Source organism: Ambystoma mexicanum, chromosome 1p (genome assembly GCF_040938575.1).
Source record: "Ambystoma mexicanum isolate Mex_15411 chromosome 1p, UKY_AmexF1_1, whole genome shotgun sequence".
NCBI classification, from domain to species: Eukaryota; Metazoa; Chordata; class Amphibia; order Caudata; family Ambystomatidae; genus Ambystoma; species Ambystoma mexicanum.
Genome location: NC_090921.1, coordinates 389,733,579 through 389,749,616, shown reverse-complemented (window position 1 = coordinate 389,749,616; position 16,038 = coordinate 389,733,579). Strand labels below are relative to the sequence as shown.

General features: G+C 50.8%; 1 protein-coding gene across 3 annotated transcripts in view; it reads right to left on the bottom strand.

Moving 5' to 3' along the window:
• The window catches only part of LOC138570801 (uncharacterized), a 941,103-nt gene that overhangs the window by 565,890 nt on the left and 359,175 nt on the right, over positions 1-16,038 (bottom strand). The gene's annotated exons all lie outside the window — the stretch shown is intronic.

The following is a 16,038-nucleotide window of genomic DNA, read 5'->3' as shown; positions in this document are numbered from 1 at the left end:
CCAGCCAATAAACCCTAGGAAGGCCATAGGTACTGCTTCTCCATAGTGCAATGGGCATGAAGAGTATATGGGATAGAGTCTATAGTATACCATGGAAGTGTTAACAGTGGTACCTGCTGTAGACTCTCCCGTCATGGTGGAAAAAAGTTTGTCAAATATCCGAAATGACTCATTTATTTCAAGAAGTAACCGAAAATCTCACCCCCACAACAAGATTAACTGAATTCCAGTTATGGAGGGGCTCAGAGTGCCATGATTTCAATGATTCCCAATGGGAATTAGGATGTCATCAACTCTCCACAGGTAAAGCAATCCACTCAAAGGATTAAGCAAGTTCTTAGCTGACGATATGAGAGACCAAGTGTGAAAAACCAGGACAAAGTTGCCGGACTTAGATGAAAGTCAGAAAACACCAAAGGCATGATTGTGGACAGAGTGCAGTACAATCATGACTATGAAGACTAGTGAAAGGTTGTTAGAAGAAAAGGTCTGATATACACAGATTAGCCAGACTCCTATTATGTCGATCAGATAGGGTGTCTGAATGATAGAGGACCAAATATAAAGTGCACACCGTAGGCCAAAGCCAGTGGGGCAATGTACAATATGATAAGACAAGCATAGATACATTTATAAATAACAATTTAAACACAACATTGCACTTAAAAAAAAAAAGTCTCAAGAATAAAATACCATAAAGTACTTTTAACACAAAATCAAATCAAAGAAAGCAACTGAAACAGGTGAAACTTGAAGGCCTTCCAAAAATCAAATGTAGGGATAAAGAGAACTGAAGGGGGCAGTTCATTCCAGTTCTGCGGGGGGAGATGCTGAAAGTGATTGTGCAGAAAAACAAGTGAGCTTAAAACTTGGAATGTCCACATGCTAGGCCTCAGCACACCTGGTAATCCTTGATGTGCCAGACATTCGTAATTTATTAGCCAGATATGCCGGAAGGCGCCAAACCACCAGTGTATATGTGGTGCATCAGGATGGCAAAGCCATATTGGAGCCACTAAAAAGAGATTAGTGAGGAAGCTTCTGTACAGGTAGAAGAAAGGCCCATGAAGATTGCATTCTCACCATCCAGGGAAGAAAGAACAAAGGCCTGGATGGCACTACTTCGGTTCAAGCGAGGAATAAAAGGTTTAATCTTACCGAGCCAAGTACCCCAGAAAAAAAAAAAAGAGAACTCTGCGAGGGGAGAGGGGTTAGAGTTCAGAGTGAAATCAAAGGGTACCAAGAGATTTTAACAGAGGATACAAGGGATGGCATGATCCTTAGTGGAGAACGTGGTGAAAACACACTTAATAACAAAAAAAAAAAAGAACATGGGCAGGAAGCAAATAAACTATTCACTTTTACAAGGGATGAGCTTGAATGAGAATAGAGACATACTGTCGTTGACACGAAAACAGTCACTGAGCTGGCAGATATCACTCAAAATTAACACTTTGGGGTAGACAGGAGTTCACCCAGTGACAGTGTGATCTTGAGTCTTCAGTGCCCGAAATTGAATTTAGCATAGGCCAACTTCAGGTCACGTGATCAAGCAGAGCTATATATTCATGTCAGCAGCCCAAATGTGTTATGCAACATGGACTTTTAAAACATTTAAATTCTACTGATGTTGAGAATCTATAATAAATGTGATTGCAAGGCATGTAGTAGCAAGCCAATTTAACATTGCCCAAAGCTCAATGGCAACCATTTGCTTGTTTACAGTTTTCAGTTGGCATCCTTCCTGTTGGCCCAGATTACTTTCTGACTAGTCTCTGAAAAAGGTTAAGCAATGGAAGGTAGAAGCACAAACATTCATGTTTATTAAACCAGGAAGTAGACTGTTTCAGTTCCAAGAATGTGTTCTGTGGGGTAGAGCGCCTGAACATCAAGTTAGCTAATCATCACCATCAGGGCACAGAATGTGCACTCGCCCCCAGCCATTGGCTAGCGGCAATGGACTCTTGCGATTAAGGAATGGTATGCTGTGTGGCAAATGGTTTTTATGGCTGGCTAGTAGCTTGTAACTTGAATTTTGTACACCTGCCCTCATCATCTGAAATTCTGTAAGCCTTTGCCACTCAATGGTATGAAAGGAAGACAGTCCTCCCACAAGGAACTTCTTAGGATGAAAATTCCTTGGGGCTGGCTCAGTCGGTATTGGAAATGCAACCTCCAAACATCATGCAATATAACTCTGGATTCTATGCACTTAATACTGCTGTGAATCTGAACGGAGAAACATGGTATCAAAACCACCTATCTGCGAAAGACACTTGGCTCTACTCAAGATCTCCCCGATGAACAACAAACAATCTTTCTTGCTCATCCCACAAGTTGGGATTTGTTCACCTTATCACATTTAAGATGGAATTTCTTCTGCTCATTGTAAAACATTCCAACTAATTGCCAAGCTAAGGTGCCCATACTGTGAGATATCGCGATTAAGACTCGAAAAGAGAGACCTAGTGTTCAGTGCTGTAAACCTTTCTCAAAAGTAATGGGTTGGAAAAAATCCCATCTTTCCCCAACTATATAGGGTGGGGGGGGGGGTATTTCCCTGCCTTAACAAAACTAACCAGGGTCTCTGTAAAGATGTCCAAAGTAAAACGTCTTTCCTCCCATGTCCAAAACCCTGCGCTGACCCTCAGACGCTAAACCCATCATAAAGTGCAAAGTGACATAATGATCTCTAACTGCCACTTGCAGCTGTAGTTCACAAGTTCAACTCAACGTTCCAAAAGGGTGTCAAAGAATGAAACAACCAAAATGTCCAGCATCATTGGAAGGGGTTTCCCTTCCACTAGGTTTCTTAGTTCTTTCAGTCTCATAAGCTCCAAGAGGGTGTTTGCCTACTCTCAGCCTTTGCTCCACTTTCAGATATACGGTAAGGATTTTGTATCAAGAGATTGTCCTTTTTCCTTTTGTATCCTTACAATCTCTTCCTTACAAGGAACTCGTTTCCCTTCCCCTAGGTTTCACCCATTCACAAGGTTTCTTTACTTACTCCTCTGGCTTGCTTTCTGCACACTTCAGGTGTGAGTCTCCAGACTTGTGGACTAAAAAAAGGCCTGGTGTACTCTCCTACTAGGACTTTATCATACTTTTTATTTGGGTGCAGGTCCCAGACTGACATTCAAGGTGCCTGGTATACTCTCGTGCCAGGACTTTGCCAGTGTTGTAGCACTCTCATATGTTAATATTCATTTCCATTAGAGAGTTGCTCCTTTGCCCGCCATTCAACTTCATGTGCTTGCCAGGTTCCCCCAGCATCTATGCTCGGGGTCTCCCATGAATTCCAATTCTTTTCAACTGGCGTGCGGTGCATGCCTTGAAGCACCCAGATATCCCTGTGTGGGCTCATCGATCTCTCCTGGCTGCTTCGGCGGTCTACGTGTGGCCAAACGGTACATATTTGTTTCCTGGCCAGCGTTGCATCGGCTCCCCGGCCCTTGCATTGCAGTGGCTCTCCCAGCAGAGCGTTGCTTGCTCCTTGGTCCTCGGGTCTCAGAGCCTCCTCTTCCGACACTGCCACAACCTCGTCTGCTCGGCGTCCCTCTGGTTTCCCAACAGGCCTTGGGTATGGTGCGTCTCCATCAAAGTTCCCGGCATTGGCCAACTGTTCAGAACAACTAGTCTTCACTGTGTGGTTGTCGGCAGGCGTGTTATTCATTACTCAGGCCCTCTTCCTCATCCCAGTAGGCCCATAGGACAAGTAGAACCAGTGGCTCATTTAGGTGAAAAGTTGATGGAACATTCTGCAAGAAGGAGGGATGAGTGCAAAGCACCACCCTGGACTGGTGAAAAGTATGGAGGCTTGCAGGAGAGAGCTTGTAGTTCTCCAAGATACCAGGCCCATCTAATAGCCACTAGAAAAGCAGTCTTCCATGATAGAAACTTTAACAGAGCCCGTAGAGGGGCTCAAATGTAGGACCCATTAACTTGGAGAAAACCGCATTAAGGTCCAACGCTGGCGCTAGGGCCTTTACTGGAGAGAATGCCCGGAACAGACCTTTGAAGAACTCCTTAACCAGTCTGTGAGACCACAGGGAAGGCTTGCCAGCTGTGTGAGTATAGCGAGAGATAGCCACAAGATGGTCTTTATTGGATGTGTGTGCAAGCCCTGCTTTTGCCAACGACAGAAGATTTTGCAGAATTTGATTAGCCTTGATGCGAAGAGGGTCGAACCGTTGCGAATGACACCATACATGAAAGTGCTTCCGCTTGTGCTTGTAGCAGGATAGAGAAGATGGAGCTCCAGCCTTTGCCAGAACCTTTCTGCATTCTAAAGGTAATGCAAACTGTCCGAATTCTAGGGTTGCAGGAGCTAAGTTGTCAACTTCAGGGAGGCTGGGTTGTGACGCAGAATGCACTCTCCGTCTCTGGAGAGCAGGTCTGGCAGAGGAGGAAGTTTGACGCAAGGAGCCACCGACAGATTAAGGAGGTTGGAGTACCAAATCTGACTGAGCCATGCCGGAGCACTGAGGATCATCTTGCAGTGACTTGGTTTGTGCATTTAGCACTCGTAGCAGAAGCAGAATTGAAGGGAATGCATTGAGGAACAGCCCCTCCGAGGGGATCGAGAAGGCTTCCCATAGGCTCCTCGCTTGAGGATATCGGCTGGGAAACTGGGGGCACTTGGAGTTGGCCGCCGTGGTAATCAAGTCGATCTGAAGGTGACCCCCACTTTGAGAAGAGAAGAACTTGGCTCTGATGAAGCCCCTATTTGTGGCAGGATCGTAACTCCCTGCTGAGGGAATACGCAATGGTAATGTGGATCCCTGCCAGATGAAACGGAATGAGAAACATGTTCTGCAATATCACCTAGTTCCACAGTGCTTGCTCTTTCCTTGGACAGTATGGGAGAGGGGGTCCCAACCTGCTTCCCAGATTCAGAACATGGTGGTTGTTTTGTGGGTGATTATGCGATCCACCTTGCTCTAAAGTTGGTGTTTGAAGGACTTGAGGGGCCCAGAACACCAAGACATTTATATGTAGCATCTTATCTTCCAGCTGCCAAAGACCTCATGCATGGCATTGACCTGTGTGGGCTCCCCAACTCTCCAGGAAGGTCTCGGTTGAGACCATGGCTTGGTGTGCCGGGGGGAGAAAGGGAGCCCCCTGCATGAGATGCCCGCAATGATTACACCAACGGAGAGTTCAGCGCAACGCTGGAGGGAGGGTGAACCTGTCACGCCAGAAGCCCGACAATGAGTAGACTGCGCCTGGGCAGTCGACAAGGGGGTAGGGATTTGCGGGGGGGGGGGGTTAAGGGTTTGGGGGGAGTCATGCGGGGGTGACATATGTCCCCTCTTAGGTTTCTTCCCCAGGCAAGTGTCCTCATGTGACGTTCCTCATGGTAGGGCATCATTTCAGGTAGAGTCCTAGGCCCCATCATCTTCCTCCGGGCAATATAGGCATTTATTATGCCGGTCGTCCACAAGGATTTTTTTTAAGTTGACACTTGGAGCAGGGACTGAACAGGCTTTTCTTGCTAGCGTCCACCATGGCCGTGTAGAGAAGGCTTCAAAATCGAGAAGAAGGCCTCACACAGCAAGAAGATCGGTCGATGGTCTGGATCTTCAACGGCAATGGGTCTGTGCTACCGGCAATCACGAAGTGATGGATGATGAAAAAAGCAACAGAAGAATCTCAAAAATAGGACAAAAGTCAATATTTTGAGGAGCGAAACGAGGACTCCCAAAAAGTAAACATGCAGTAAAAATCTGAAGAGGGCCACAAGAGGTGGAGTTAAGGAGGATTGTTGTCATTGGCTTTGGCAGTATGAACCAAAATGATAGCAATAGGCTATATAAATAGCAAGCAGTTTAAGTTTGAAGCAAAATTGCTTTAATATTACCGATTATTCCCAGCCTGACGAGAAATATTCATGATCATGTGAATCCAAGGAAGCTCCAATGCTGGAGAATGCCAACCTATTTCCAGGCTCCAGTAACGATCAAGAGAATGCGATAACTGAACAAAATAATAAAGGGACTCTTGAGAAAGGGAGTGAAGGCTGGGCTGCGGCAACCTACCAAGCTGTGATTATCCTGTGAGGAGATATGATGCAAAATATGGCGTTAATCCCTGACCGCCAAGCTGAATGATTTTGGGGAAGGGTGCCACATCTGCTGATCGCTCTGGTGAAGCAGGTTGGGAATCAGCAGAAGCCTGAACGGTGAGCACACTGACAGATGCTGAAGCTCCGAAAACCAGAATCTGGGTGGCCACCAAAGGGCTATGAACAGGAGTGCGCAATTCGTCGTGTCCCTGAGCTTGCATAGCGACCGGTGAATCAGAGGAAGAGGTGGGAAGGCGTAGGCCCTCATGTTGTGCCACGGAATCTTGAGAGCATCCCCCAGGGAAGAAGTTCAGAGTCCGTTCCTGGAAGCATAAAGAGGAAGTTTCTTGTTTGATGACGTGGCGAAAAATGTCGGAGAGGATCTCCGTGTTCAGTTACCACTCATAGCTGACCACCGCTCGTCGGCTGAGAGAGTCTGCAGTCACATTCAGTTGGACCGGAATGTGCACTGCCAGCAGTCAAACACTGTGCTGAATGGCCCATTCCCAAATCTGAATGGCCAGATCTACAAGGGGAGGTGGACAGGTTACCTGGTAACCCCTGCTTGTTGATGTAAAACATGGATACTGCATTGTCTGTGCGGGTGCGGACCACTTTGTTCACAATCACTGGCTTGAAAACTTTGAGCGCCCGGAAAATCGCCAAAAGCTGTCTGTCCTGTGGCGACAATAGGTCGAAAATCTGAAGATGATCCAACATCGCACCTCACCCAATAAGGGAGGAGTCCGTCGTAATGGTCGTTTGAGGGGAGGGCTCCTGAAAAGCAGCACCCAATGACAGATTGCTGGAAGATGACCACCATAGGAGCTGTCATCATGAAGGATGGAACCGGAATCATTTTGGTGTCCGGGCCCACTGCCTGAAGCCAGGAGCTCCGAAGAGCCATCTGCGTGAGTCGCATATTGAGACGAGCAAGGGGAAGAGCACGCACGCATGAGGCCTAGAAGCCTCTGGAACCACCAGGCCGACATGCTCACTGACTGAATGAAAACCTGACACATGGTCAACAGATCCGCCATCCTGTCCACAGTCAGGTACACTCTGCAGTCGATCGTGTTCCAACGGAAACCAAGGAATATCAGGTCCTGAGAGATCGTCATGGAGGATTTCCGCCAGTTCACTGACAGCCCAAGGCAGAACAGCAGCTGGAGGAGAGACTGAAGGTTGCTCAAGGCTTTCACTGGACAAGGACTGCGCAGAAGCCAGTGCAAATATGTATACACATGAATACCCTGTAGCCGAAGAAAATCTGCAATGACCGACATCTTCATGAAGACACGCAGCGCTGAGCTGAGACCAAAAGGAGCACTCGGAATTGGAAGTGCTCCTCTCCCAGCGAGAACCGCAGATATTTCCAATGCAGGCTCCAGATCCAGATATGCATATACGGGTCCTGAAAGTCCACAACGCTGAGCCAGTCGCCCTTCTGAAGAGGACTTTATTTGGCAGAGTGTGATCATTAATTTCTCTTGGGGAAGAGAAAGGTTGAACTGGGAAAGGTCTAGGATGGGGCACAGGCCAGCTTGGTTGCATTTGGGCACTGAACAGACGAGAGTAAAATTCCTCCCCTCGTTCCACAAGGGGAACTGGTTCCACCGCCTTGAGATCTAGAAGCTTCTGGACCTCAGCTCTGAGGGAGGGCGTCTCCGACTGCTGAAAGGGAGGATTGAAAGGCGGGGTAGGGGGGAGGGGCAAGCAGAAGCCCACCCGAGCGATGGACAAAACCCACCAGTATTCGGTGATGGATTGCCACGCCTCCAGATAAGACGAGATTCGTCCTCCCACAGGAGTCTCGTGAGAGCGCCAAAAAATATTTTTGCAGACTTTACGGCAGAGAGACTACCTGTCCTTGAAGAGGAGGCTGAACAGAGAGAAAAATCGGCCCTGTTGCTGTCTCCAACAGGAGCTAACTGTCAGAGGAGGGGGCGTGGCTAGGAAGCCATGTGAAAAGACGTGTCTGTTCGGGGGCTCCCGCAGATCCGTACATTATCCGACTGAAAACCGTGCAAGGACCGATGCAATTCGGGTGAGACAGAGATGATTGCGTACATGAAGCTCGGGTGCACGTGTGGATACATTTTGACATGGGCCCGCACCGCGAAAGCGTAACTAGAAGCTGAGAGAAGATTTGGAAGAGAGAGCGCGACAAATGAGAAAATGGCCGCCGCCACTTAACGAAGTAACAAGGGAGTGGCTGACCTGGGCGCCTGACGATCGCATTGGAGCATGGTGGCATTGGTTGGGCACGGCTCGGGTGCGTCGTGATCATTAAGGACACCCGGTAGTCAACCCTGGGCCTGCGAGGTCGACGGCGTGGACCTGGAAAGGGAGCCGGGCCTGGCCAAAGGGACTTTGTAACCGGACGTGCGGGCGGCAAGGGAGAGTGCGGCGGGACATGAAGCGGGGCCCCTGACCTTTCGTAGCACGAGCGCTGGCCCTGAGTAGGCACACAGCGGAAGACACGCGAGGTGAAGGCCGGGCCTCACTGGTAGCGGGAGCCTGCGATATGGTGTCGGAGCGCGGAACTGCAGGAGGGCGAAGGGCCTAAAGTGCGGATTAGGACCCCAGTGGCGGTTGAAAACACACGTGCGCCCTCGGGGCGTTTCAAAGGGTAAAGTGCTACCCGGCCTATCTTGGGGCAGCGAAGGACAGAGGCAGTAGACAAGATGGTCGGGGGAGCCGGGGAACAAAGGAACTTCGTGACGGAGATGTGAGGATAGTGAGGGGACGCCCGGAGAACGAACTGTGACACCCTGCTCCAGACCCGAGCGTGGACAGAAGGACGCCTCTGACGGGAGACATGTCTAATAAGCTCCTGAGAGCGAAGAATAAACAGCCCACGCTCGACGAATACGCTAAGACGCCGCCCGGCCCGGACGGAGCCAGAAGCAAAGATAAAGCTCAGGCTAAGGAAATGGCCGCTGGGGGTGCGAATCAGGAGGTCCTCGCTGCGATCGCGGACCTGAAAGTGACTTGGGAGACCAAGCTCCAGCTTGCTGTGGCTGAACTGAAGACCGCAATGGAACTCCAGGTTGGGGCGGTGCAGGAGGACGTGAACCGCCTAAGGCAGGACGTGCGAGCTCTGGCGGAGCGCACGGAGACCTTGGAAAAGGAAATGGGCCCTACCGCGTTGGACTGCGCCATGCAAAAGCGGGAACTCCATACCCTGGTGCAACGTGTGGGCAACTTGGAGAGTAGGGCGGAGGAGGCGGAAGGACGCGCCCGGAGGAACAACATCCGTATCGTGGGCCTGCCGGAGGGAGCGGAGGGCCATAATCCCACGGAGTTTATCGAAAACATGCTACTGCAGGAGATCACAGGGGGCACCCTGTCGCAGGGTTTTGTGGTGGAAAGAGCGCACAGGGCCTTAACTAGGAAGCCGCCGCTGGGAAACCCGCCCAGGCCGGTGATCGCCAAGATCCTCAACTACCGGGACCGGGAAAGGATCCTTGAACACTTCCGTAAGGGAGGCACAATACAACGAGGAGCGGCGAACATAACTGCCTATCCCGATTATACCCTGCAGGTACAGCGCAGTCGCATGAACTTTGGATCGGTCAAGAGGAGATTGCGGGAAGCTGGGTATAAATACATGTTGCTTTAACCGGCCAAACTGAAGGTTTTCTTTAGGAGCAAGATGCTGTTCTTTGACACTCCGGAGGATGCCATGGGGTGGCTGGATGCGCAAAACTGCCCTCAGGAGCCAGATGTTCAGACGGCTGATGAAACAGGACGAGATAAGTAACGCTGTGGGCCCGGTCGGGCTACGAACATTGGGACTTGAATATAGTCATTGAACTCGCTGGAGAACATGTACGCGTCAGTGGTTAGAAAACATGGTCCGTGAGCACGGATGTGGCTGCGAGAGAAAGGAGCCTCCAGGGGCCGTTCTTTATACCACATTTTGAGTTTAGTTAAGTGACTGTTAGTGGGGTGACACCCTTTCGGGTTCTCGACTCGGGTTTCCCAAAGAGAACCAAACACGGGGATGCCTGAGATCCAGGGATGGAGCTGGGCAGTTGATTGGGTTGGGGGTTTGGGGTGTGTTAGTGTTTATATGAGCCTGGGGGAGAAATCGGAATTGGGTGTCTGCTTGGTGGGGGGGAGCGGGTTGCCTCGGAAGGGGGGAGGAAACTACTGATAGACCATGGGGGACCTTAGGATATTAACGTGGAACGTTAGAGGGCTTAATAGTTATCTGAAGCGAAATAAGGTCATGTTGTATCTGAAGAGACAAAAGATAGACGTCGCCTTGTTACAGGAGACGCATCTAACGCGAGAGAAAATGGAGCTGGTAGGGAGGAAGTGGAAGGGGACAGTGGTGGGATCAACGTATTCCGCCTATGCTAGAGGAGTTCTGGTTTGGGTGGCGCCACATGTCCCATTTAAGCTAACTGGGGAGGTTGTGGAGGCAGATGGGAGGTTGGTTATGGTAAGGGGGCTGTTAGAGAACAAAGTAGTGTGCATTGTAAACGCATATGCTCCTAACCAAGACACAGCGACATACTTTAGGACGCTGTGCACCAGGCTCAGTGTCGGGGTGGAGGGTACGATGATTTGGGGCGGAGATTTCAATTGTGTATTGAATCCCAGGGAGGATAGGTCGGATGACAAGATGGCCAAGCCCAGCCCGGCGGCCAAAGTATTGCAGACACTGCTGACGGACTTTGGCCTGGTAGATGTGTGGAGAGCGAGACACCCGGGCGTGAGGCAATACTCGCACTATTCGGCTCCGCTTCAACTGCACACAAGGCTTGATTACTTCTTCGCTACTCCGGACGTAGTCGCGGAGTGCGACCATATAGACTACAGGGCGAGAGTTCTCTCAGACCACTCGCCCCTGGTCTTGCGGTGGCAGGTTTACCCCCCACGGGTGCGTATACAAACATGGCGCCTCAGGGCGGAGGCGCTCAAGGACCCGGTCTTCAGAGAGGACATAAGGGAGGAGATAACTGCTTACTTTGAGGTGAATACAGGTAGCGTTAAGTCGGCTGGTACTTTATGGGAGGCCTTTAAGGTCGTAATGCAGGGGATCGCCATTGCGAAGTCCAAGGGATTGATGGGTGGAGTCCTAGCTGATCTGCATAGAGCTGAGACCGAGCTGGAAAGAGAGCTGGAAGGAGGTGGGATCGATACGGAGGAGGTCTCCAAATTGCAACAGAAGTGCGCAGAACACTGGGACAGGCTCTGTAATCTAAACTATAGAAAGTATATTGAGAGACTGCATGCGGGGGGGGACAAAACGGGCCGACTTCTAGCTTGGCTGTACAAGAGCGAGACCCCGAGATCCCCGATCCGATCGGTAATCAATGAAGAGGGCTAGGAGGTGGACACCCAAGAAGGCGTAAATAGGGCATTCGTGGAATACTATAAGGCATTATACGAAGACTGCGAGGGGGGCAGCCAGGAGGAGATAGATGAAGTGCTGGAAGACATAGGCCTGCCCAGGGTCAGTGACGAGGAGCGAGAGGAGTTGGATGCTCCGATCACTCTGGAAGAGTTGAAAGAGATTGTGAGGCAGCTACCCACCAGCAAGTCCCCAGGGGCGGATGGGTTCCCCAGCGAATTTTATAAAGTGTATGGAGAGGAGGTGCTCCCGCCCATGCTGGAAATGCTTAACGAAGCGTTCGAGGTGGGACGGCTGCCAGAGTCACTCAGGGAGGCGATTATAATACCGCTCCCCAAGCCCAATAAACCAGGACACGGTTGTGGCTCCTACAGGCCCCTGTCGATGCTGAACCAGGACAGCAAGATCCTGACAGCTGTCCTGGCCACCAGAATGCGGAGAGTGATCGGCAAGTTGATCCACCCTGACCAGACGGGCTATGTCCCGAACAGGAACATCACTCACAACCACAGACGCCTCCACAGGGTGGTCGAATGGGGATGTAGTGACGACGGCGAAATGGCGATAGTGGCATTGGACGCGGTTAAAGCGTTCGACTCTGTTAGGTGGCCATGGTTGCTGGCGGCTCTGGGTCGGTATGGAATGGGACCAGGCTACATTAGGTGGGCCGAGATGTTATACAGTGCACCACTGGCCAGGGTCCGCACGGGTGCAGTGGTGTCGGAAAGATGGCAGTTGGGCAGAGGCACTAGGCAGGGGTGTCCCTGGTCCCCAATGTTGTACATATTGGCCCTCGAACCCTTAGCAATTTACCTCCGGCAGCAATATGACCCGGTCGGCATTGAGGTAGGAGGGGATTGTCACCTTATATCCCTGTATGCAGATGATATGCTGCTATATCTGAGATACCCAGAAGAAAATTTGCAGTTTGTCTTGGAGGTGATGGGGAGGTATGCCCGGCTGTCCGGTATAGCAGTAAACCCCCAGAAATCCACTCTATTTCCGTTGGGTGGCTATGTGGGGACTCCTGCGGAGAGGTTGCCAGTGTTGCAGATCCCGTGGGCGACGAGCTCTTTCCGGTACCTGGGAATAGACGTGTATCACACGACAGAGGAAGAATATAGGCACAATACTGAACTAGCCGTGGGGAAGATCGAGAAATGCATGAGGTTCTGGGAAAGATTGCCATTAGCGATGATGGGCCGGGGAGCTATGCTTAAAATGGTGGTGCTGCCCAGGCTTTTGCATTATTTTAACAACATCCCTCATATGATACCCAAGAAGTTTTTCGTGAGGTTACATAGTGTGTGTAGGGAATTCCTGTGGCACGGCACACGTAACAGAGTTGCATTATGGAAGCTGCAGAACTTCTACGAGAAAGGCGGTGTTAAACTGCCGAACTTTGAGGCCTATTATGTGGCAGCGCAACTGCAATATGTGTCCAGGTGGCTCTCTGATGACGAGACCCCTGAACACAGGCTGCTCGGGAGGGACTGTTCCCCTTTTTATCTGCGGGAGGTGATCTGGGTGACCAATGCATGCATGCATGAGGGAATGTCCTAGGATGCTGGCCTTGGGACGGAACATGTGGCGACGGGCCTGCCGGATGATGGGTGACCCTTTGCCGTGTGTGCCGCAGTTACCACTGGTCGCACTGGCGAAGGGAGACGGGCAGCTCAGAGCAATCATTCGGACATACTGGGAATCAGTGGGGCTGGTCACCATGGGAGACATTTGGCAGGACGGGACCATTATGGAGTTCGAAGAACTAGAGGCAGTGTCGGGACTGCATAGGGGTCAATATGTAACCTATCATAGGGTAGTGCAGGAGATCCGGAGTAGGTGGCCTGAAACTACCTTGGCCGATGAATCGGATGCTACGGTAGAAATGATATACGACACATCGGAGGGCGGACATGAGGTCTCTAGGTTGTATGAGATGTTGATGACAAAGGCTGGGAATGATTTAGTGCACTTGAGACTGGAATGGGAAACAGAGATGGGGGCCCCGATAGCAGATGGGTTGTGGAAACGCGCCTTGGGGTATCACAAAAAAGTATCGAGGAATGCCAGGTTTAAGCAAATACAGCTTTATATAACACACAGGGCATACATGACCCCCTTGAGAATATCCAAATTTCGGGACACTGGACGCCAGGCGTGCCCTAAGTGTGACAAGGAGAATGCGGACATGATACACATGTTCTGGGCGTGCCCAGTAATTGCAAGCTACTGGGGTGAAGTGGCGCGGAAGCTGGCAGGAAAGGGTATCACGCTCAAAGTGGATTCAGCCTGGGCCTGCTTGCTGGGGGGATATCCCAGAGCGCGTAAACTCAGACATGTTGAGAAACTGAAAGATTTGGCTTATGTGCTTGCTAAACGTAGGATTGCCATGGGTTGGAAGGAATGTCATAAGCCACGAGTGGAGGTCTGGTGGAGAGATCTCCAAAAATGGGCGGAGGCCGAGACAGCGGTGTGGCAGGATGCCAGTATTGTAGGGGGAGGAAGAGGAAATGGGCTCCCTCACGGCATGGAAATTGATGATAGCCGAGCTGTTCGGAACAGTGTCGGCTCCAGTTGAATCTGAGGGCGATGATGCCCCTCCGCATGAAGCGGATAACGATGGCGGAAACCATACAGGCTCATAGGGGGGAGGGATGGGGATTGCAGTGTTTCAGTTGTTTAATGTGTTTATTTATGTTCTGTTGTATTGTTGTTTGGTTTATATAAAATAAAAATATATTTAAAAAAAAAAAAACTGTCGGAGGATCAGCTCTGTGTGACTTGCGGTCCTGGAATCCTCTGAAGCCTGAGGAGGACCGAAACTGGGATCCAGATCTCTGAGCTTTGACTGGGGGCTTCACAAGCACCGACAGAGACTTGGCAGTTTGCGTGCTCGCTTTAGTCTTTGTAAGCTCGTCATCTGTTGAGGAATGAAACAACTCTGCAGTCAAAAGGCAGGTCCAGAACTTTATCTTGGACCTCCTTCGAAAAGCTTTGTTGCATGAAGCCAAGCTTGACGAGAGGTGTTCACCCCCAACATGAAGCCTCGAGCTGAGGTATCAAGATGGTGTGCAGCAGCCTCCAGCATATCCTGCGCCAATACCCTGGCATCTGACAAATCGCCTTTAAATCCTTCCAGCCTGTGCCCAGGAATGAACTCCTGGAAGTACGCCAAATCCCTCCACAGTTTCATATTCGCTGCCAAAATGAGCTCTGCGTTAGCCTGGCGCAATTGCAACGCCGAGTTTGCAAAAACCTTCTTGGCCAAGGAATCGAGCAACTTGCCTTCCTTGGCCAGAAATTGAGCCGCAGCAGCAGAGGTCGCAGAAGCCGTCTTGCATTGCAGAGTGGCGGCCGCTACCACCGTTGAGGAAGGGTGTTGACATGATGCCGAGGCTACTTCCTCAGAGGTGTGAAGCCTGTAACTGGCGTCAATCCTCTGATATGTAGCCCAGTGTGGGGTTTATCACAGACTTTGCGGGCTTCGGCCAGAACGTCCCTCTGAAGGAACAGGCCGGTGCGCTCCTGGGGAGACAAGGTGAGCGACCCCAAAAGCACCCCTTCCTGCGGAGCGGGTGCCTCGGGTACTGGTATATGAAGGAGTCACATGTCCAGGACCCGGTCATGGAATCCTCTGAGCGGGGCTGGTCCTCACTATACTGATCTGCCTGAGGGTCGTCCAGAACGTCAGGATCTGGCGGTTGCGAAGCGACCTGCGTCAAATTGACTTCTCGCTCTGCTGGAGTCTTGTCAACCGGAGACAAAGGATGCAGAGGCGGAAGAGCTGGAGGCAGGCCGGGAGGTAGAGGCGGTACGGCTACCGGGGCGAGAGGTGCCGTGAATGGAACTGTCGGCGCACGATGCAGCACCGGAGGGCAGATCTCCCTAAAAAGACCTTTAAAGTTCTCCCTCATAGAATAAGAGTTCATAAGACTGTGAAACGTCCCGAAAAAAAGGCATCCTCTGCCGCAAATGTAGGAACTGGAGTGGGCAAGGCAAATCATGAGGGGCATACCGCCAAGAAAGAGAGGAAGGCTGCCAAGAGGGCCCGCCACCAACTGAGTCTACATAGACCAATGGAGCAGAAGTATGAGGAAGTGAGACTGTATGGGGTAGTGGCATCCGAGCACGCCAGTCATAAGAGGGGCGGAACAGATTCACATTGTCCTGTGGAAAAGGTTGTCCACCAAAAAAAAGGTTCCCAGCACCCGCTGTCGATAGCGTGGGTGTGAGGGAAGAATCCAAAATGGCTGCCGTAGACCACGTGGGAAGGCCCGCCATTTTGTTAGCATCTGAGGAGAACTGCGTTCACATGTGTGGATGAGGCAGGTAAATCCACAGACTGGTCAGGGGACTTGATGGAAACTTTTGCCTTGACACAAGGATCCACGGCAGCGCTGGTACTATCAGGCCTGGGATGTTTACTGGACATCCTGACGTGACCCTTTGAATTAGCCTCCAAGAGAGGAACCTCGGCAAAGCCGGTAACAGAGGAGAAACAGTTATCGACCTCTCCCTGTGCCCCTCAGAAGAACCGGTATCACAGCGAGCGCAGGAATGTTGAGGAATCCACCTCACAGACAAGACCTTAAAGGGTCTTTCA